This window comes from Natrix helvetica, assembly GCF_964273705.1.
Source record: "Natrix helvetica genome assembly, chromosome: 6".
Classification (NCBI taxonomy): Eukaryota; Metazoa; Chordata; class Lepidosauria; order Squamata; family Natricidae; genus Natrix; species Natrix helvetica.
In genome coordinates, this window is record NC_138553.1 from 86,109,224 (window position 1) to 86,132,015 (window position 22,792).

Below are 22,792 nucleotides of genomic sequence, written 5' to 3' on the forward strand. Positions count from 1 at the left end.
CACCCCTTCCCACCACCCTTTTCATGACCTTCTCTTCTTGCTCTGAATAAATAATAATAATAATAATTAATGGAACAAAAAAGAAAAGGACATTGAAAGTAGCATGTCAGTTTTGGCTCGGTTGAAATAAGAGCACTCCAGGAGACCTTGGGGCCGCTGCAGGTGGTTGTCTTCAGTAAGGATTGGTTCCTTCGTGCACCTGCTTCAAAGGGCCACGTAGGAAACAGTAACACTAAACAATAACAGTTTATTGATTAGTCAGGAATTTTAAAGGGTTATTTCTGAGTCCCTTTATTAAGCAGGAATTTTTTATTGTGCACTGAAATAGGAGTAATATTTTATTGCAATGATACTAAAGTGCTGCAAACGTGGATATCAACTGCCTGATGCCCAACTGATAACGCTCTAAAGGGCTAATTTGGGGAGGGAGGGGGGGGAGAGAGAGATCCTCAACCCATGAAAGGGTTTGTACCTTTATCAAGATAAAAGTAGAATTCCTTTAAACTGATGCAACCTTGTACTTCCATAAGTAGACATCATGGTCCCTGAGTTTATTTTTGCTTTGGAAAACACAAATGTATGTTTCTTGAGCAAGCTGATAGCGATGCTGGTGGCTGTCCCAAAAGCCCGCTTAGGTTAAAGTCCTTACGATGCCCCATTTTACTTTGGCTTCTCGATTAGCACTGAATTACCTTTAGAGGCTCTCCAAATTGATTTTGAAATATATTGGTTTTTGAGCCTGAATTCATGGAGCCCTAACCATGTTTGACTTCTCCATTTCCAGTGGGGTTTTCCTATGCAACGTGCCTAGGGTTTCTTGGGAGACTTAGGGGTGGAAAGCTGTCAACTAGGCATAAAGAGGCTCTCCAAACTAAATTGTGATGCTGGCTTTTGGGCCAAACCTCACGGGGGGGCCTAACCCTAGATGACTTTCCCAATGGGGTTTTCTCATGCAATTTGTGTAGGATTTCTAGGGAGGCCTAGGAAGGGAGCAAACAGGTCCACTATCATAAACAGTTTAAACTGAACTGTCCTCTGGGTGAGAGGAAGGGAGGGAGAGGGAGGGTAAGGTGAGAATATGGAGGTGTGAGGGTAAGCATGTGAGGATGTGAGAGAGTGGTAGAGCAAATTCTTCTCCCTCTGCAGTCAGAATCTCAAAGCTGATGTGAGTTTTGTGGAGGGAGACTGTTCAGAATCAAACAAAAGTAGAAGGCCACTTCCGAACACAAATGGCAAACAGGCAGAAGGATGGTTGACGTCTCTTCCTTGCGGATTTTGCTATCAGCTGCTAGACTTCCTTACCCACCCACCCCTTCTTCCCTCTCTGTGGCTGACAATTCTGGGGGATTCTTTCAGATGCTTTTGGTGTAGCTGAAGCTGATTGGTCGATCCTTTGATGCCCTGTTACTGGTTCCTTTGTGTCTTCTATCAAGAATCAGATGCTTTCAAACCAGCTGGTAAAAAAATTGTTATAAATACGCAATACAATAACAAAGAAACTGAACTGAAGAATGGGTACCGTTAGCTCTCCGTGAATTCCCAGAGCAAAACGGATATCGCCATTGGATTCTGAGCCTGTCAGCATGGTTAGGAGGGGGCACGCATTTTGAGCCGGCCTTATGTAGGTTTCCTGGCAAAATGCATGGGAAAATCCCATTGGGGAAAATTCCATTTAGGATTAGGGTTAGCTCTCCATGAATCTGCAGAGCAAAACTGATATCGCCACTGGATTCGGAGCCCGTCGGTATGGTTAGGAGGGGGCACGCCTTTTGAGCCGGACTTATGTACGTTTCCTGACAAAATCTATGGGGAAATCCCATTAGGGAAAATTACAATTTCTGACCAAGTGGTCAGGATTTTTCCTCTTCTGGATGCAAAATCTCTCAATTTTTAAAAACAGAAAGAAATAACATTTTTAAGCATGAAATTCAACCCCGAATCTCATCCCCTCATCCATTTTTGAATTTGGGATCAACAAAATTTGGCCTCCGAAGCACCCATAGAGTCATGATTTTTCCTTCTCTGGTGCCAAAAAGCTTGATTTTTAAAAACCGCAAGAAATACCATTTTTAAGCATGAAATTATACCCCGAATCAAGTCCCCTCATAGGTTTTTCAATTTGGGCTCAAAAAAATTTGGCCTTCAAAGCACCCATTTTTCTGACCGCGGGGTCAGGAGTTTTCCTCCTGTGGGTGCAAAAAGCATGATTTATTAAAACAGCAAGAAATACAGGTGAAACCTGGAAAATTAGAATATCGTGCAAAAGTTCATTTATTTCAGTAATGCAACTTTCAAAGGTGAAACTAATAAGATAGACTCATTCCATGCAAAGCAAGATAGTTCAAGCCGCGACGTGTTATCATTGCGATGATTAAGGCTTACAGCTCCCGAAAACCCTAAATTCACCATTAAGAAAATTAGAATATTACACGCAATCACTAAAACAAGGGTCGTACATAGAACAATATCGGACTTCTGAAAAGCATAAGCAGGCATGCGTACTCCGTACTCGGTTTGGGCCCCTTCCTTCTGCAGCAATTCGTGCCTCAACGCGGCGTGGCACGGAGGCCGTCAGCCCGTGGCACCGCTGAGGCGTTACGGAAGACCAGGATGCTTCAATAGCAGCCTTCAGCTCTTCCGCATCATTTGGTCTCACGTCTCTCATCTTTCTCTTGGCAACGCCCCATACATTCTCTACGGGATTCAGGCGAGGCGAGTTTACCAGCCAATCAAGCACAGTAACCCACGGTCATCGAACCAGGTTTTGGTGATTTTGACAGTGCGGGCAGGTGTCAAGTGCCACTGGAAATGATGTTCCGCATCCCCATGAAGCTCGTCTGCGGAAGGAAGCACGAAGAGCTCCAAAACCTCTCGGTAGATGGCCGCATCGACCCTGGACTTAACGAAGCACAGAGGACCAACACCAGCGGATGACACGGCTCCCCAAATCAACACAGACTGTGGAAACTTCACACCGGACTTGAAGCATCTTGCAGCGTGTGCCTCTCCACTGTTCCTCCATACTCCGGTTGCTTGGTTTTCAAACGAGATGCAAAAGTCGCTCTCATCAGAAAAGAGGAGTTTGGACCACCGAACAACAGATCAGGTGTGTTTTTCTTTAGCCCAGGTAAGATGCTTCCGATGTCGTTTGCCATTCAGGAGCGGCTTGACAAGAAGAATACGACATTTGAAGCCCACGTCCAGGATCCGTCTGCGCATGGCGGCTGTCAATGCACCGGCTCCAGCCTCAATCCACTCCTCGTGAAAGCCCCCAACCCTTTTGAACGGCCTTTTCCTGACAATCCTCTCCAGGCTGCGGTCATTCCTGCCGCTCGTGCACCTTTTTCTTCCACAGCTTTCCCTTCCACATCACTTTCTATTAATGCGCTTCGATACAGCACTTTAGGAACATCCAACTTGTTTTGCAATTACCTTTTGAGGCTTTCCCTCCTTACGGAGGGTGTCTCTGATGGTTTTCTGCACAACTGTCAGGTCAGCCATCTTTCCCAGGATTGCGATTCCTACCGAACCAGACCAAGCGACCATTCAAAGGCTCCGGAACCCTTTGCAGGTGTTACGGCTTAATTAGCCGATTAGAGCGGGGCACTTTGAGCCTAGAACATTGCACTTGTTCACAATATTCTAATTTTCCGAGAGTGTGGATTTGGGGTTTTCGCGAGCTGTAAGCCATAATCCTCACAACGATGAGACATCACGGCTTGAACTATCTTGCTTTGCATGAAATGAGTCTAGCTCATACATTAGTTTCACCTTTTAAGTTGCATTGCTGAAATAAATGAACTTTTCCATGATATTCTAATTTTTGGAGTTTCACCTGTAGAGCAAGAAAATATAAAATGCACAACGCATCAGAAAAACTTTGTCGGTTTGGAGAATTCCAGAGCAGTTTGCCTATTCCAGGTGAGTTTACAGACAACAGTGCCATCTCGTGGCGAAAGAAGGAACAGCAGCCCTTACAAATTTTTTCTTTCAACAAGAGCATGGAAGCGTTATTTTTATGACTTCATTGTTAGCGGTATGGAGGATGCATTTGCATAAATTAGCATTATAGGATTTCTGTTGTTGCTTTAGATGCCACGATCGAAATAATTCCTAAGGTGTGGCAGGATGGTTACCGTCCCATCATGTGTTTTTCAATTTGACCTTGAAAAACGTTTTGCCTCCAAAGCCCCCATTTTTCTGACTGCAGGGTCAGGAATTTTCCTCCTCTCCTCTGGGTGCAAAAGGGTTGATTTTTAAAAAACACCGAGAAATACCATTTTGAAGCATGCAATTCCACTGCAAACGAAGTCCTTTAATGGGTTTTTCAATTTGGGGTGCAAAAAACCTCCAGCGCAGTTTGCACGTGAGTTTGCAGACAACAGCGCCATCTCGTGGCGAAAGAAGGAGCAGCAGCTTTTTAAAATTTTACCTTTCCACATTACAGGGTCGTTGTTGTTGCTTTAAGTGCCATTGTTGAACTCTCAGTAAGGCGCGAAAGGGTGACGTAGCGGGGAAGACACTGGCTTTGTATTCCTAAGGTTGGGGGTTCAATCCTACCTAGGGTATCCTTTTTTGGGCTCAGAAAAACTTTCGCCTCCAAATCACCCATTTTTCCGATCGCAGAGTGAGGAGTTTTCCTCCTCTTCTCTTGGTTTGAAAAGTTTGATTTTTAAAATAGCAAAGAATACCATTTTTAAGAACGAAATTTTAAGCACGAAATTTAACCCCGAAAATCCTCACGGGATTTTCAATTCGGGCCGCAAAAAACTTTGGCGTCCAAAGCGCCCAAAGCTTGATTTTGTAAAAAGAGCAACAAATACAAGACGCCACACAGAAATCCACAGGTTTTCTGCTAATAAAACAAAGAAAAAAAGGTAGAAAGGTAGAAAAAATATTTTGCAAAAAATATCGTTTTGGAGCATTTCAGAGCAATTTGTCTATGGCAGGTGATTTCACAGACAGCATTTGTCTATTGCAGGTGATTTCGCTTCCCTGCTCTTGCTGAAAAATTTTTTTTTAAGGGCTGCTGTTCCTTCATTCGCCACGGGACGGCGCTGTGCTCTATAAAATCACCTTTAAACTGCGCATGATTCGCTTCCCCGCTCTTGCTGAAAAATAATTTTTTTAAAGGGCTGCTGTTCCTTCATTCGCCACGGGACGGCGCTGTGCTCTATAAAATCACCTTTAAACTGCGCATGATTCGCTTCCCCGCTCTTGCTGAAAAATATTTTTTTTAAAGGGCTGCTGTTCCTTCATTCGCCATGGGACGGCGCGAAAGAAGGAACAGCAGCCCTTAAAAATTTTATTTTCCACATTACAGGGTCGCGATTGTTGCTTTAAGAGACATTATTGAGAGAATCATTTGCTCCGCTGTAAATAACGGCAGAAATTGGGTAATGGAAATAGATTTTGCAGTCGGAGATGTGTAAAACTAGGAATTCTGGGGCCTGTAGTTTCCCTGGTAACCGACCCGGTTGCAAATGGTTAGACGGGGTGGGGTGAGCGAGAGCCCATGGGCTGCTCTATGGTTTCTTGTTCCTATGGCAACTGTCCGGGTCCGTGATGTCACCTCCGGTCCTGTCTTCCTGCCTTCTGCACGGTAGAGGAGTAGAGCGGACTACATGTTCGCCTCCTTTCTCACCCCCCCCCCCCTTATCATTGGTATGTCCCATCTCCGCCGCCTGAACACAGGCTCGAAAGCGAGCGCATTCCTGGAAAAGGGCGAGAAGGACGGGGAGAAATTAAGGCGGTTGAACCAAGCAGGCGAGCCAGAAGCAGAAGGGATCGGGTAAGTTTCTCGAAATAATCGGGAAGAAAGCGAAAGCAAACCCCCGGGTATTAATATCGATAAGATTTATACACAAATATTTTTACCAGGCGTGCATAGCCAGCCGGAGCGTAAAAGAAGAACGGGTTGGTGCAAAAGATGGACGCAGAGAGAATTAATTGCTGGAGAGAGTTTGCAACTTTGCACGCTCCAATGCTGGTTTGTGGTGTTTTAACAGGCATTGTCGCACGATATAAGGATTGATGGGTATTTGGCGAACGCTGATGCTTCATATTGTGGTTGGTCGTTCAGTCAGCTAGATAGAACAGAACAGAATAGAATAACAGAGTTGGAAGGGACCTTGGAGGTCTTCTAGTCCAACCGCCTGCTTAGGCAGGAAACCCTACAACACTTCAGACAAATGAACCGTCCAATCTCTTTTTAAAAACTTCCAATGTTGGAGCATTCAGAGCTTCTGGAGGCAAGTCGTTTCACTGATTAATTGTTCTCACTGTGAAATTTCTCCTTCGTTCTAAGTTGCTTCTCCCCTCGATGAGTTTCCACCAGTTGCTTCTTGTCCTGCCCTCAAGTGCTTTGGAGAATAGCTAGACTCCCTCTTCTTTGTGGCAACCCCTGAGATATTGGAACACTGCTATCATGTCTCTCCTGGTCCTTCTTTCTCTTAAGCTAGACATACCTAGTTCCTGCAACCGTTCTTCATACGTTTTAGCCTCCAGTCCCCTAATCCTCTTTGTTACTCTTCTCTGCACTCTTCCTAGAGTCTCCACATCTTTTTTACATCCCGGCGACCAAAACTGGATGCCGTATTCCAAATTTGGCCTTACCAAAGCATTATAAAGTGGTATTAACACTTCACGTGATCTTGATTCTGTCCCTCTGTTGATGCAGCCTAGAACTGTGTTTAGACCGGATCTGGCATTAATGTCATCAGTTCTGAAAAGGAGTAGGGTTTGGGGGGAGAGGAGGAGGAGGAGGGGAGGAGGACTGTGGGGTCCTTGGTGCTCTTTGAGCTTGTTTGTTTTCTTGCAGACGTTTCATGACTGAACCAGGTAATGTCAAAAGTGCTGAAAAGGAGTGGGAATGGAGGAAGGAGAAAAGGAGGAGTAAGAGAAGGATACACAATGCATCTGAATAGTAGGATTTGCATCAGTTTTGCAGCCAATGGAATATTCATAAACACACTTTCAATAATAACCGCTCCATCACCAAAAGCTTTTAAGAAGTGATGTGAGAGCTATGTGTTCAGAAGGGTATCGGGTCTTCTGCTTGAGCTGGAGGTTGGACTAGAAGACCTCCAAGGTCCCTTCCAACCTAGTTACTCTGTATCTGTATCCATGTATCAAGGACCCAGGAAAGGCAGATGTTGTGGTTGTATGGGGTTAAAGGCATTGCATAGCTTTCTAATTTGTTATCTTCTCCAGTTTTTTCTCTTCTGCTATCTCCCAAATACCGTCACTCTCCCCTGTTATTATTCTTATGGCTTGTTGCTCAATCAGCCAAATATTTAGATTGCATTTGGCATTTTGGGCCACCTATCCCTGTAGCTCAGGGTTAAACCGGGCTCCTTGCTGCCCTCTGCACTCGGTTGGTTCATTGCAGGCTTTTCATTACCCTACTAAGGTACACCACCAATGTTAGTGAACGCGGGGATTTGCTCTCTTGTTTATATACAGTAGCTCGCCTTGCAGGTGTGGTTTTCTCCTTGGTAATTCCTCAATTAAGATACTATTGTTTGCTTGATAGTCTGAAGTTAATCCCTGCTTATCTAATTATGGGCAGCTAGAGGGGGGGTGTTGTCGTGTTTTTATTTCCTTACGTTTTTATTGTTTCTTTTCAATGATGGCGAAAGATCTTTATCTCTCTGTGTCTGTGGATGGCTGACTGGTATGAATAACATAACTTTTCCAACAGTTTTGAGAGCGTGCCTGATTTTTATTTTTTCCCGAATGGGACCGATTTTCCTTTTTTTTTTAGATGCTCCCAGGTTATTCTGTAAAATGCTAGGATTCTTAAAGCAGCCAATTGTCTTTTCGGTGGAAATAAATGTCAACCTGGTGGTTTTGACTGTGGTTGGATTGGTCAGCCGGCTGTGTGATCTGTCCTATCCCAGAGCTGTAGTGTAAGCAAACATATTCCTGGAACCTAGACGATACGGCATTAAGTAGAAAAGGGACAGAAGAGGGGGGGGGGGCGAAGTAGAAAAGAAAATAATAGCATATAAGTATACATTCAAAAGTAAAATACAAAGCGGCGGGGGGGGGGACATAATCAGGATAGATTTGAGAAAGAAAGGGAACCAGGAACGATACCAAGTTATTTTTGGCTTTGCAGAAATGCCACCCCAAGAAAATAAAAATTAAGAGCTGGAAGAGATACCTACAACAACCGAAAAAGAAAGGAAGAGAGGAGGAGAAGAGAGGAGGAAAGGAAGGAAGATAGAGGTGAGAGGAAGATGGAAGGAAGAGAGAGAGAGGGGTAGGAAGGGAGAAGCAGGGGAGTGGTAAGAGAAGAAGGAATGGAAAGGAGAGGAGGAAGGAAGGAAGTAGAGAAGGCAGGTAGGGAGAAAAGAAAGTGAAAAATAAGGTGGTTTCAAAACAGGCGAGGGATGGTAAACAAAGCAACCCAAACAGTATGTTTTAATCCTGTAAACAGAACGTCAAATGCATAAGAACGATGAATGTAAAAAAGAAGAATAACTATGTGAAAGTATGCCTATAATTTTATGTAAGAAAAAAAGTCTGGGAAAAAAAACCCCATATTCCAATATATGGGGATGCCATAGATTTAGTAGACTAAAAATGTCGGTATCAACAATGGCTTTTCCGGGAATTAAAACAAAACTTTTCTTTCTGTCTGTTTATAAAGACCGTCTGCGGAAAACCTCACCGTTGCGTTTTTAAAAGCTTTTAATCTAAACACATAAAACTATTTATTATTCAGTCCACCTTTTGGCATGTGAAAAAGCCCTTGAAAATAAATTGAGATTAACATTAATCGAGTTGTCACAGTGGACAATGGAGCTCAGACGGAATCGTGGCTGAATGGACGAATAGAAGTAAACCGCTAAATTTGGCTTCGTGCTACATTGTTCTTCTGTTATGAAAGATAGTTTGCTACTTACAGCCCTAATTCAGGCCAAAACTTTAAGTGCCAGTTGCTAAAAGTCAGTTTTGCCTCCTTTTGTGACCTTGCTTGGCACAGATGGTAAGTGAATCTCAGAGGTTAATTGAAAATCACTTAATAAACCAAGTTACTACTTTAACAACAGCAGTAATTCAATTACCACCATTTTTCACAGTAAATGAACGTTGCAGCACTTCGACCCGGTCGTGATCCCCTTTTATGACATTACGACAAGCAAAGTCCATTGGGAAAACCAGATTCAGTTAACAACCCGAGTTCCCAATTTAAAAACTGCAGTGATTCACTTAACGGCCGTGGCAAGAAGAGTCGTAAAAGGGGGCAAAGCTCACTTAGCAAATTTCTCACTTGGCAACATACTCAATTGTGGCCGTACGTCAATAACTCTCTGTAACTACAACGCTTCTTGTTTTGGAATTGAAATCCGGTGAGTTTTCTCTGTTGGGGTGACACATCCAATTATTTGAAGGGTTTGATGAGAAATATATATCTCTTTTTAAAAATTTTATTTTATTGCTTTATTCCAGTTTTGATGAAGTTTACTACGGCCAGTTCCTCTCCTTGTACACGAAGCGGATATTTTTCATAGATGATAGAGGACCGCCATTCGGCCACATGCTTTTCGCTCTCGGAGGTATGCTAATTTTCAAAGAATTCATCTTGCAATAACAAATAAAGGCACTTCTCCCTACTCTCTACTGTCGGGAATTGGAGTAATATTAGGCCACCTACAACCTATGCCCGGCCATTTTGGCGAAGGGGGCTGGGTTTCAGGAGGTCAAAAATGCTGTATTCGGTGTGTATAAGACACACCCGTATTTTCAGCCTTTTTTTTTTTTTTAAGAATTTTATTAGTTCTTACAAACATTTACGGGAAGGGGTAAATAGGTATACAAAATTTTTTGACAGTTACATCGTGCGAAAGGTAGAAATCCCCCCAAATCTCACAACTTTTACAGAAGAAAAAACCAAAAAGTAAGAGATAAACATTGGCAGCATTTTGTTTTACATTGTATCAACCATATATTCAATCATCTCATATGTCACTTCCAACAATTACATTATATCAACAATTGCAATGATGTTTCAAATATACTTATTTTTGTGACCTGAGTCTTTTCAATATTGCTTCCTCCCTGCTGTCTTCTGGCAGAGCCACGGCCCGTCCCTCCTTCATATCTTGCGTACTGTCCCCTGTCAGATTTTCAGCCTCTTTTTTGAGGGAGAAAGGTGCGTCTTATACTCCGAAAAATACGGCAATCAAAACTTGAGCCCCGAGGCCATGACATTCCTGCCCCGATTAAGGGTTTTATATAATGGAGCTCCCGTTCTTTCCTTCGGGGATATCTTCCTCTTCCCCTTTTTTGATAGTCATAATACCTGAATTTCATAATTTATGCATCAAGCTTTGTTCCTGGGCAGGAGTTTAATGTATTCTAATATTTTAGGACCCTTGGTTCAAACATTTTTATTATGAAGTGTTTGTGCGGATTTACATATTATCTATTTTCTACGTATTTTTATTTTTGTTGTGCGCCACCCAAAATCCATGGCAGTGGAACATCGGGGCTATATGTCAATTCAAATAATAAAATATTTGAACTGATCACTGCGTTTGTCAAACTTTACAAGATGTGTGTAGTATCTAGATGGAGAAGGGGGAGGGGGCGGGAATCGAGGTATCGCTGAAAAAAAATACGGATGCAGTCAGATCTTTAATTTAAGTTTTGACCATGGAAAATTTATTTTTCTCTTTCTTTTTCAGGTTATTTAGGGGGATTTGATGGAAATTTTCTGAGGAAGAGGATAGGAGCAGGTAAAGCGGTTTATGATTCACCCTCCAGCTAAACTGTTTTCAAACTAGAGGGGGGGGGGAATAAAGGAAACTATAATGCTAGGGACCCGGTGGCTCAGCGGCAAAGATGCTAAACTCGTTGATCATAAATGTTGGCAGTTTGGCGGTTCAAATCCCTAGTGCCACGTAACAGAGTGAGCTCCCGTGACTTGTCCCTGCTCCCAGCTTCTGCCAACCTAGCAGTTCGAAAGCACGTGAAGAAATGCAAGTAGAAAAATAGGAATCACCTTTGGTGGGAAGGTTCCATGCGCCTTTGGTGTTGAGTCATGCCGGCCACATGACCACAGAGATGTCTTCGGACAGCGCCGGCTCTTTGGCTTTGGAATGGAGATAAGCATCGCCTCCTAGAGGTGGGAACAACTAGCACATATATGTGAGGGGAATCTTTACCTTTATAATGCTAAAGGCGAAACGGTCAGAGCGCGGTACTGCAGGCTACTTCTGCTGGCTGTCATCTGCCTGCAATTTTGCAGATCGAATTGGCTCAAGGTTGACTCTGCCTTCCATCCTTCCGAGGTCGGTAAAACGAGGACCCAGATCGTTGGGGGCAAAAGGCTGACTCTGTAAACTGGTTAGAGAGGGTTGTTAAGCACCGTGAAGCGGTATATAAGGCTAAGTGCTATTGCTACGCCTGCATTTTTGGTTGGTACTGATTTTCCACGATTCTATCCTAGAATACAGCTCCAATTTGCCCATCTGGGCTTTGCGGCTGCTACCAGCCAGAGCTGGTGGCTTACGCATCCCCTTGGCGTACCAAATCCTGGTCGAGTTGCATTTCACCCATTTCGTTGCCCTGGGTGCTGCAGTCCTGATTTTACTTGATAAATAAGATCTCGTTCCTTTCAATCCTCTGTTGATGCCATCCTTGTCATTGTTGTCGGTCCTTGCAACAACCGGTTGGACAAACTGGCTAAATCCCACTCCTGTCCTTATCTTTATATTTCTTGCTGTAACTGGGGTCCCCCAACCTTGGCCACTTTATGACTTGTGGACTTCAGTTCTTAGAATTGTGGGAGTTGAAGTCCATAAGTCGGAAGTTGGAGACCCCTCCTGTAAAAAGCTCATAGAAGGATCGGTATGGGGAGAGGGAGCAATTCTTATTTTTCCTTTTGTGTTTCCACAGAAAATTCACTAATAACTCAATCCAGGTCGATGCTGCTGGAGTCCATTTTAATATTTTTCATCCTGCTGGCAGTTTTATCTTATCTGAAGTTTCATAACAGTCAGAAACAGAGGTAAGAAGAAATGACTTTAATGTTCCACTATTGTTTTCATTTAAGCATGAAGTTATCCAAATCAGGCCAAGCAATAAAGTGTCTTTTGCATTTACACTAAGGGGACGTATGCCCCAGACTAACATGGTTTATAAATGGTGTTTTAAGGCTCAGCCAAACCCAGATGGGGATGAATTCTGCAACACAACCGGGCTGAAAACTTTTCTGTGGGTTTTTTTTTTTTTGTAGTACATAACATACAGGTTATTCCTCAGCTTACAGCCACAATTGAGCCTGACATTTCTGTCTTTAAGGAAGACAGTTATTAAGTGCATTTTGCCCATAACCTTTCTTGTCACAAATCTTAATTGAATCCCTGCAGTAGTCTGGAATGTCATTAGGCTGACCTGTGAGTAAATATGTTTTTCTTTTCTTTTTTAAGCCCTTTTTCTACCAGATGGTGGATTTGGCTGTTACTAAAAGGCGTCTCCTGTTCCTGTGCAATTGGGTAAGCTTATCTCTTGATGGTGTGCTAAGATATTTCATAACTGCTTTGTTCATAAGCCTCTTAGCCGCTTCTAGAGATGAGTTTAACACTCGTGGACTTCAACTCCCAGAATTCCCCATGCTGGCTGGGGAATTCTGGGAGTTGAAGTCCACAAGTCTTAAAGTTGCTTAAATGTTAGATACCTGTCTTAGATCTTCTGGCTGTCTCCACTTCCCTTAGATCTTCTGGCAGTCTCCATCAATTTGTTGTCTATGTGTTCTCCTCCTTACCTTCTCCTTCCGATTGGCTTGGTTGGGTTGACATTTCCTGCTTGCTTCGCAGGGTGAAATACACGGGCCTCTTCACTTACCTCCTAATTCTGAGCCTGGCGGGGATCCATTCCTGGCAACTGGTTGGAGATCGCTCCTTGTCCAACGTAAGTCGGAGGATGAAATGGGACGCAGTCGCTCTGAGATGATGGAAGTTGATCTCCAGGCCTTCTGGAGAACTTTGGATTTCAGAATCTGTGGGTTTTAATTTTACCCAGCAGTTTCTCTTGGGACGTGTTCAGTCAAGGTTGCAAGGAATGTGGTTTCCCATACCTGTTTGATGGTAAAATTGTGAGTATTGGTAAGTTAGAGGCAAGACTCTCTAACATAGAGGGTGTCATATCCATCAATGATAGATAGATAGGTAGATAAGGTTAGATAGAGGAGGGTGGGGAGGGAGATTAGATAGATATAGATGATAGATAGGTAGATGATAGATAGATAGATAGATAGATAGATAGATTGATAGATAGATAGATGATAGATAGATAGATAGATAGATAGATAGATAGATAGATGATAGAAAGAGAAAGAAAGAAAGAAAGAGAGAAAGAAAGAAATAAAGAAAGAAAGAAAATGAGAGAAGGAGGGAGGGAGGGAGAGTGGAGGAGATGATAGAAGACAAAGAGGCTGGTTGATAGATTTCATTTTTATTGGGGAAAATCCTCCTAAACGTTTATGACGGTTAAATGAATTAAACATAACATCAAATGATCATGAATACATATCTCTGTCATATCTTATTTGGAATTAATTCATGTTTTTCGGTATGCTGCCTAGAGTTACCTTGTGTGAGACTGGTTACCATGTAAATTTGATAGACAGAACGATAGTGTCTGTCTGATTGATTGATTGATTGATTAATTGAATGAATGAATTGTTGGAGAGCCAGTTCTAATAGTGAAAGTGCTGGTGTATTAAACCAGTAGACTGTGAGTAAATGAAAACTGCCTGGGTGACTTTGAGCCATTCCCTCTCTCTCTCAGCCGAACCCACCTAACAGGGTGGTTGTTATGGGGAAAATAGGAAGAGGAAAGAGTATCAGGCCCATGCAGGCACTTGAATTATTTCAAAACATTAACAAAGGCAGGGCAAAAGGAATAAAATAAAATTTAAATTGATTTATGCTTAAACAAGGAGCCCTTCTCCTGATCTCTCTGACACGCAGAGACACACACCTGTTAAAGTTTTAGGGCCCAGATTATTTAGAGTGAGTTATTTTAGCCTTATTAAGATAAATTAGGATTATTATTTAGCTTCGTCCTGCAATATTTCATTGAGAAAACACATTAGGACAAACGTGAACTCTTCTGCCTTTTCCATTTTAGGTCTCTGTACTCGGCCATTTTCTGGCCGGGGGGTTTTGCTCTCCTGATCCTCCCCGGCGCTGTCTACCTCTCTTTTTCTACATCCACTTGATTTTGCTGTACCGATCCAGCCCCCACGATCAGATCACGAGCAGCGCCTTTCAAGCTAGTTTAGAGGTGAGACCGAGCTGCGTCTGGGGCTAATTGATCAAAAATAGAGAAATGTTGGAGTCCTTCCTTCCACATCCTTTTCATTTCTTTTCTTTCCTTCCCTGTTCTTCTTCCTTCCTCTTTCTTTCTTTCTTTCTTTCTTTCTCTTTCTTTCTTTCTTTCTTTCTTTCTTTCTTTCTTTCTTTCTTTCTTTCTTTCTTTCTTTCCTTCCTTCCTTCCTTCCTTCCTTCTATCTCCCTCCCTTCCTTCCTACCGTCCTCTTTTTTTATTTATTTATTTATTATTTATTTATTTATTTATTTATTTATTTATTTATTTATTTCCTCTATCCATCCTTTCCTCCCACCCTTTCCTTCTTCCCTCCCTCCTTTCCTTTCTCTTTCTTTCTTCCTTCTTTCCCTTCCACTGTCTTTTTTTTCTTCCTTCATTCCTCCCTTCCTTCTCTCCCTCTTTCTTTCTTTCTTTTTTCTTTCCCTCTCTCTCCCTTTCTTTCTTTCTTTCTTTCTTTCTTTCTTTCTTTCTCAGAGGAGCCAATTTTCTCCCCCCACTTTTGGAACTTTTACTTTTGTTTTTTTACATCCATTATATGTTAATTGGCCATCAACAATGCTGATTTATTTCAACCCCCTGCTGGACTTTATCTGCTCTTCCTGCTTTCTTTTTTTATGTATTGGGATTTACTCATTTCTATACAGGTAGCCTTCAACACGGCCAGAATCAAGCCCAACCTTTCTTTTGTTAAGTGAGACATCCACCCTGTTTTGCGACCTTTCTTGCCGTAGTTGTTAACTGAATCACTGCTATTGTTCACTTAGTGACACATTTATTAAGTCAGTCTGGCTTCTCCGTTGACTTTAGAAAGTCGCAAAAGTGTCCTCGGGACACTGCTACAGTCATAAGTCCATGTCAGTTGCCAAACTTTCGAATTTTGATCAGGCAACCGGGAGGTTGATGCCATGGTTGTAAGTGTGAAAAACAGTCGCACCACCCTCTTTTAATTGGGGTTGAACCTTGAATGGTCACTAATATGAACTCCTAAGTCAATCACCAAAGGTGATTCCTATTTTTCTACTTGCATTCTTTACGTGCTTTTGAACTTCCAGGTTGGCAGAAGCTGGGACAAGTCACGGGAGCTCACTCCGTTACGCGGCTCTAGGGATTCAAACCACCAATCTTTCTGATCGACAGGCTCAGTGTCTTGGCCACTGAGCCACCACATCTTGATTGTCAATCTAATATTAATCTTTGTGTTAATTTCTTGGTGGCTTTTTTGTTGGTTTGCTCTCTTTTTTGGCTTATTGTCTCTTTTGAATGATATACACATGTTGTTTATATCTATGTGACTGACGATGGCCAGTTTGGCAAAGGGCCAGGCTCTCAGGAAGAAGACCAAACTTCACCAAGCTCAGAGAGCATGACGTTTCTCTCTCTTTTTTTGTGTGTGATCTTGCTGACATCAAAGGGCTGATATCTCTGTCTTCTCTTCCTATTAAATGCAGAAAACAAATATTATTGTCCCTGTGACCTAAAAGAGCCCTTCGGATTATCTCGCGTTCCTTCTTTTCTGCGATTAAGTCTCATTTCCTCTGTATCTTCCCCAGGTATGAAAACGGGCGGGGCAGTTCCCATCAGCAACAGGTAACCTGCTATCCTTTTAAGGATGTGAATAACTGGTGGATCATCAAGGATCCTGGAAGGGGAGCCTCTTTAATTAGTCCTCAACTTACGACAGTTCATTTAGTGATTGTTCGAAGTTACACAATACTGAAAAAAGTCAAGACAGTTTTTCAAACTTACGACCGCCGCAGCGTCCCCGTGGTTATATGATCAAAATTCAGATGCTTGGCAGGTGACTCGCACTTATGATGGTCTCAGTCTCCCGAGGTCGTGTGATTACCCAAGCAAAGTCAGCGGGGAAGTGAGATTAATTTACCATCCCTGTTGCTAAACAAACAGCTGCAGCGATTCACTTAAAACCACGGTGGCACGAAAGGTCGTAAAATGGGACAAAACTCACTTCACAAATTTCTCGCTTAGCAATATAAATTTTCGGCTCAGTTACGGTTGTAAGTCGAGCATTACCTCTACTTTATTTGCCCAAGCGTGACAGTCAGGAGGCTGTGAGTTCGATCCTAGTCGGAGGCAGATATTTCTCTCTCTGGGCATACCAAAAATGTATCTGCTGAACAAAACACCTCATTGGCGACAGGAAGGGCATCCGGCCAGTAAAACACACCGCTAACTCCACTCAATTGCCCAGACTCCACCCCACAAGGGATTATTGGGTCATTTAACGAAGATGAAAGACGTACTCAGTATATTTGCAAGGCAACAGAGAAAATAATAATAATACTAATAAAAGGGAGAAGTAACTCGGATAATAAAAAGGAATAAGTAATCACATTACAGCCTCACTTAGTGGGTTGATGTACTTTGATATATCAAATTTGATATACTGTATATTTGAAGGGACACAGTGGCTCAGTGGCCCCGAGCTTGTCAATCAGAAAGATTGGCAGTTCGGCGGTTCGAATCCCTATCATCACGTAACAGAGCGAGCTCCCGTTCCTTGTCCCAGCTCCTGCCAACCTAGCAGTTCGAAAGCACATAAAGAAACACAAGTATAAAAACAGGGACCACCTTTGGTGGGAAGGGGACAGTGCTCCGTGCACCTTCGGCATCGAGTCCTGACTTTCAACTTGGTGGGGAAAACTGGGAAGCTTTCAGATTTGGGTTTTCCCAGATGTGCCAACATGGCTCTGCTCGGACTCTGATTTACTTTTGGATGCTACTTGGAACCCTGACAGTATCAGATGCTGAAACTCCATGACGTGGTAGGAGCAACGAAGGCAGAGTATTAGCCAAATTGCAGCATCAGGAAGCGTCTTTTTCAAACACACAGGAAATTGTGAACCGCGACTCGGATAATGAGATTTGGAAAACGATGCTGTCCGAAGTCAGACCGGTCCACGTCAACACGTCGGCCGTGTTAAAGGTGAGTAGGCTTGGAGTCTCACCCTCTGGTGTTTCTTGCAATGTCACAGAGAAGGCACGCAGTCAGAATAAGAGTTGGGATAAGAGTTGGAAGGGACCTTAGAAGTCTTCTAGTCCAACTACTCTGTACCATTTCAGGCAAAGATCTCCCAGATCTTTCAACCTCTTGAAGCATTTTAAACCTCTTAAAAAAAAAAGCATTCCCTTCTTTTTCTCCCCTCCAGCTGAGCGGAGCCTCTCTTCCCGAGCGGGGGTACCGACAACTGGAGGTGATTGGCGAGAAGATCTCCAAGGGGGACCACCAAAGCATGTTGCGGAACGTGGAAGAACACCGATATGGCAAAAGTTAGTTTTTATGATGGGGTTGGCAAAGAAAGGTTCTGAAAGAGCCACTTGGACCCATTTCCCCACAGAAAAAAGAAAACACCGGGGGACACGGAACCCTTCCCCTGCCTGAACTATTTCCTGAGCAGACACAAAACTAGCACGTGGAGTTGAATGAAAGGTTCTGTTTCCTCCTGAAACTTTCATTGGGTTTATCCATGGTTGGACTACCAGGGGTGGAAAAGCTAAGTACATCGCACACTGCAGGTTGTGACGGAAATGGAGCCGTAGCAGAGGTATGAAAGAGCCACATGCGGCTCCAGAGCCGCAGATTGCTGACCCCTGTTTTAGGAAAACCTCTGTATGTGAATGAAGGTTCCCTCCCCATTCAAAGTTCTGGAAAGACTTGGTTTTTTCCCCCCACTCAGTCCATACTTGGAGAAATTGACCTCGACTTAACTAAAAAATTCCCGTTGCCAAAAGAGACTGTTAAGTGAGTTTTTCCCCATTTTGCGACATTTCCTGCCACGGTTGTTAAGTGAATCACTGCGGCGGATAAGTTAGTAACCTGGTCCTTGAGTGAATCTGATTTCCCTGTTGCTTTTGCTCATCAGAAGGTTGGAAAAGGTGATCACGTGGCCCCCGGGACACCACAACTGTCATAGGTACATGCCAGTTGCCAAGTGTCTGAATTTGCATGGGGAGGCAGCAATGGTCATAAGTATGAAAAACGGTCATAAGTCGCTTTTTTGCAGTGCTGTTGTAAGTTCAAACGGTCATAAAATGAACTCTTGTAAGTCAAGGGTTTGACCCAAATGCTCCTCTGAGAGCAGCGGTCCACCCTACCTATCCCAGATGGGTTTAGAGATTCCCCCCAAGGGATTGTGGGAGAAAGGTTTTGCCCCAACTAACCTGTTTTTTCAGATCTCTCTCGTTTTAATCCTTTGCAGGCCATGAGCAGAAAGAAAGAGAGGTGGAATTGCATGTGCCCACTCAGATCAACATTAGCCATAATCTCACCTTTGTTGCCAAGTTCACCGAACTGCAGGTGAGAGAAAGGTCCAGAAAGTCAGTCTACGATAAAGTCACAGTGTGGACTTCATTTCCCAGAATTCTCAGCAGCAGGTGTACTCGTCCAGGGGATTCTGGGAATTGAAGTTCCATTTATTGATTTTTGTCAATACCTTGCCACTTCCAATTTTCCATCACGTATACACACAGCTTTATTGCCCTTCCATCCTTTCCCTCCCTTCCAGCCCTTGATGGCAGGATGCCGGCGAGGCGCCAAGCTGAACCAGGCAGAGCGCCCCCCCCCCCAAGCTACAGCCCCTAAAACACACCAGAACATTAAGCGTGTTGAGTAAACGCTGACAGCCGGTTTCACAACTTGGGGGTTGTAGACTTCAAGCGACATTTTGAATTAGGAGCCGCATCACTCGTAGCTTGCATCGATATCCAGAATTCCCAATTCTTGTGTTTCGTTCTAGTGGAAGATCCTTACCCTGAAAAACGAGGACACGGAACATAAATACAGCTCATCTCCCTTAGATTGGATCACCCTGGAGACCAACATCGCTTACTGGTTCCATTCCAGCTCAGGGGTGATTTTACTGGATTTTTATGTGGACTTTAGAAATCATGTTTTCTGAAATACACGCGGGCAATCTCCAGCTCTCCCTTTGTCCCAGAGTGAATTTCAACAGTCCATATCTGGCTGCCTTTTTAATCGTACAGGCAAGTCCCCGATTAACAACCATAACCGAGCCCAAAATTTCTGCTGCTAAGCAAGGCATTTGCGAAATGAGCTTTACCTCATTTTGAGACCCATCTTGCCACTACGCAAATCACTGCAGTTGTTCAGTTAGTAACACAGTTGTTAAAGCGAACCATGGATTTGGTTTATCATAAGGTCGCAAAACACAACTCAAAGCATTTTCTTAATGTTTCTTGGCCAGGCTCAAATTCACCTTCTGGGAAACCTCGTCAGCTGGACATCAGCCAACGTAGCCACCATCGTCTATGTGGTTTTGTTCTTGGGGTACCTGCTCCGGTGACGGCGAAATATCCGGGATATCCCTGAAGGTCTGGGACCTCCAACCCCGTCTCGATCTTCTATCCAAGACCCCCCTTAATTGGGTTGGCCTAGACCTGTTGCAGAGAGTTGAAGCCTTTGAGGTCTGTTTTTGCTGACATAAAATTGGCTTTAATCCTGGAACGGACCTGGGAAGTCTTCTAGCCCAGCCCCCTGCTCAGGCAGGAGAAGCTCTACCAATTTATTTCAGATTATTTCAGGTCAGGCGCATTGGGAGGTGAACTGCTGTGTGTGTTTGTGTGTGTGTGTGTGTGTGCGTGTGCGTGTGCGCGCAATTGCGTGAGTTGGTTGAGGGTGGGTGCCGTGTCCAGTTGGCTGTGTGGTTGCTTTGTATTCCGAGACGGGGTGGTCAGCAGGCCGGTTGTAGGCAGGGCTGTGATCCTATCGGTGTAGCAACCGGTTCGCTTTGCGTGCGCCCAGCTGAAAGTCAGAACAAAGCGGTTCACCTGAACCAGTCTGAACCGGCAGAATCCCACGCCTGGTGGTAGATCAGTGTGCCTTTTGATGGACACACTGACTCTTGTGGAGCGCCAGGCTTCGATGAACTCTCTTGCATTCACTGCACCCATCCTGCCTGAAAGGTGGTGAAACGCCCCTAAGTTCATTTCTTGTTCTCCTCTCTGCCCCGACCTGACCTGGCATTTTGTCAGGCTGAGAAACTGACTTGCCTATTTCCCTATCCCGCTCCTCTGCAGAGACTTGGCAGCAGTGGCTCCTGGCCGGAGGGATCTGCGTGGGCGGATGGGCCACAAACTACCTGCCTTTCTTCTTGATGGAGAAGAACCTCTTCCTTTACCATTACCTGCCGGCTGTCACTTTTCAAATTCTTCTGATCCCCGTCGTTCTGCAGCACACCAGCGACTTCCTTTGCAGGTAGAACAGCCGGTGTTGTGGCCCTCCAGCGTAGCTGGCGGCAGACTCAGACGGTGAGAAGGTTGGGGAGGAGCACGGGCCAGTCCTGGAGTCTGGGGAAGGCTCCGATGAGGGCTCTGTGTCGGAGGCAGAGAGGGGGCCGAGGCCATCTGGCAGCGATCAGGTGCCTTCAAAGTCAAACAGCACTGAGGCAGAAGAAGAGCTGGAGCTTGTTCCCGTTGTGCGCATGCACAGCTGCCAGGAGAAGGGAACAGGTAAAGAAGGGGGGTGGACTTGGGAGTAAGGCCACAGGCGGACCACGAATGGCCACTCTCATAGGGAATAAAAGAGGAGCCGTTTTAACCTCCTGAATAAACTCGGTCGGTCTTCCCTGCATTCTTTGTAGAGTCTCATCCTCCTTTTTTTATGCTTGTCTCTCTGTTGGACAGATCCAGCCTTTACAAGAGCATGTACAGTGCTTTGGTAGCGGCCTGGATGTCTTCCGTCTACCTGACGTACCACACCTTCCGCCCGCTCACCTACGGAGAACCGGCACTCTCGAAATCCGAGTTGCAGGCTCTCCGTTGGAAGGATAGCTGGGATATTTTGATCCGCAAACGCTAACCAAGCCTGAGAGAAACGGACGGCGGAGACGACATCCGGGGTTGGATGACCAAGAAAAAGAGAAAAGAATTCATATGAAAGATTTATTCCATTTTTGACCAGAAAACCGTATTGTCCAATTGGAAATGCTTCCCCCCCCCCCCCGTTTTTCTCGCAGATGTAAAATTTGTTCCAAAGGATAGCAATGTAGTTGGACAAGGGAAATAAGAGACCCTTTTGCTCACTCAGGACAGAGAAAAAGGGCGTGGAAAGAGCGCAGAGGCCTGGCTGGACAGAGACTCCTTCTACGGGTATAGGATTGTATTGTATTTGCGCATAACCTTCTCGGAGCCGAGGGCTTCCCACGGAGGAATAGCCGAGCAGAGGTGGGATCGGTTTAACAACCGCTTGCACAATTTAGAGAATACTTACCTTTCGGAACGCTGCTTGGGAAGGAAAACAGCGGAGGCACGGCAATCCACCGTGCCGCGGGACTCAGTTGAGAAAATACATGTAGGCGGAGGTGAGGGGTAGGTCACGGCTAGAACCTGTCAAATTCCACCCGACCCGCTTGCGAGGGTTAGAAGCACCAGCTTCAGGTACGGTAGGACGCATCCATCCGACCAGCAGGCAGTCCCGGGAAGGCCGGGAAGCCAGGCAGTGGACAGGCTACACCGGACTCGCTCGGCGTCAACCCCGAAGCGATTCTGGCCGAGACCACCTAGCAGGCTTCAGGGTGGCTACAGGGCAGAAGAACGGGCGGGGAGGGGTGGGAAATACATAGCTGGGTTTTTATAGTCAAAAGCGGAGTAAAAAAGCGGAGCGGAGCAACCAAGCAGACACCCGGCACTTGGATCTACATCCCTGCGGCCAATCCGCTCTCACAGGGAGGGCCTTCTCCAGGTGCCGTCCACCAGGCAATGCCAGCGGGCGGCGCCAAGGAATAGGGCCTTCTCTGTGATGGGCCCAACCCTCTGGAATGACCTCCCCCCCCCCGACATTAGAACCACCACGGACTTCCGCTCCTTCCCACAAAAATTGAAGACTCACCTGTTTCGATTAGCTGGCCTGGCATAATTATAATTGTTACAACTTCTACCTCCTGGAAGTTTACTCTCAACTGGTTATTTTAAGGGTAGTATTTTAAATTTAATTGATTTTAGGGCTTTTAAAGCCATATTTTATTCTTCTATACAGTTCTTTTAATCTTTTAATTTTTTAACCTCCTCCATGTGTATATGTATATTAATATTTATATTGTACTTATTACCTGTTATGTGTTGTGTGGACTGTACACCGCCCCGAGTCCCTTTTTGGGAGAGGGTGCGGTTTAGAAATGCGAAGAATAAATAAATAAATCTGACCATGGGGGGAAAGGGGGGAAGCTTCACTTGACATTAGCTGAAAACGTCAGGAACTTTCAGAGCCGGTTTTCACCACTCACACCAATTTCAAGTATCAAAACTTTCGAAGGATCTACCTGTCTTTGAATTCTGCTTTCCATGGGTGCATTAATTGGAGGGTTGACACGGGTCAAGGCAAGAACAAGCGGACCGGGCGTTTCGGACCAACGTGCAGCCCCCGGGAAGGTCGGAGGCATGCAGAAGCAGGGTACCAGGTCGTCTTTTCCTC

General features: G+C 44.5%; 1 pseudogene across 1 annotated transcript; it reads left to right on the plus strand.

Annotated features, from left to right (window-relative positions):
• The first annotated feature begins 5,434 nt into the window (after positions 1 to 5,434).
• Positions 5,435 to 22,590, plus strand: LOC309394349 (protein O-mannosyl-transferase 1-like; annotated as a pseudogene). The gene is made up of 14 exons (XR_014176874.1): positions 5,435 to 5,791; positions 9,460 to 9,566; positions 10,698 to 10,748; positions 11,911 to 12,022; positions 12,444 to 12,509; positions 12,831 to 12,924; positions 14,146 to 14,301; positions 17,198 to 17,290; positions 17,514 to 17,634; positions 18,564 to 18,661; positions 19,101 to 19,214; positions 19,569 to 19,695; positions 20,401 to 20,578; positions 21,007 to 22,590. The product of XR_014176874.1 is annotated as a protein O-mannosyl-transferase 1-like (transcript).
• Positions 22,591 to 22,792: the final 202 nt, after the last annotated feature.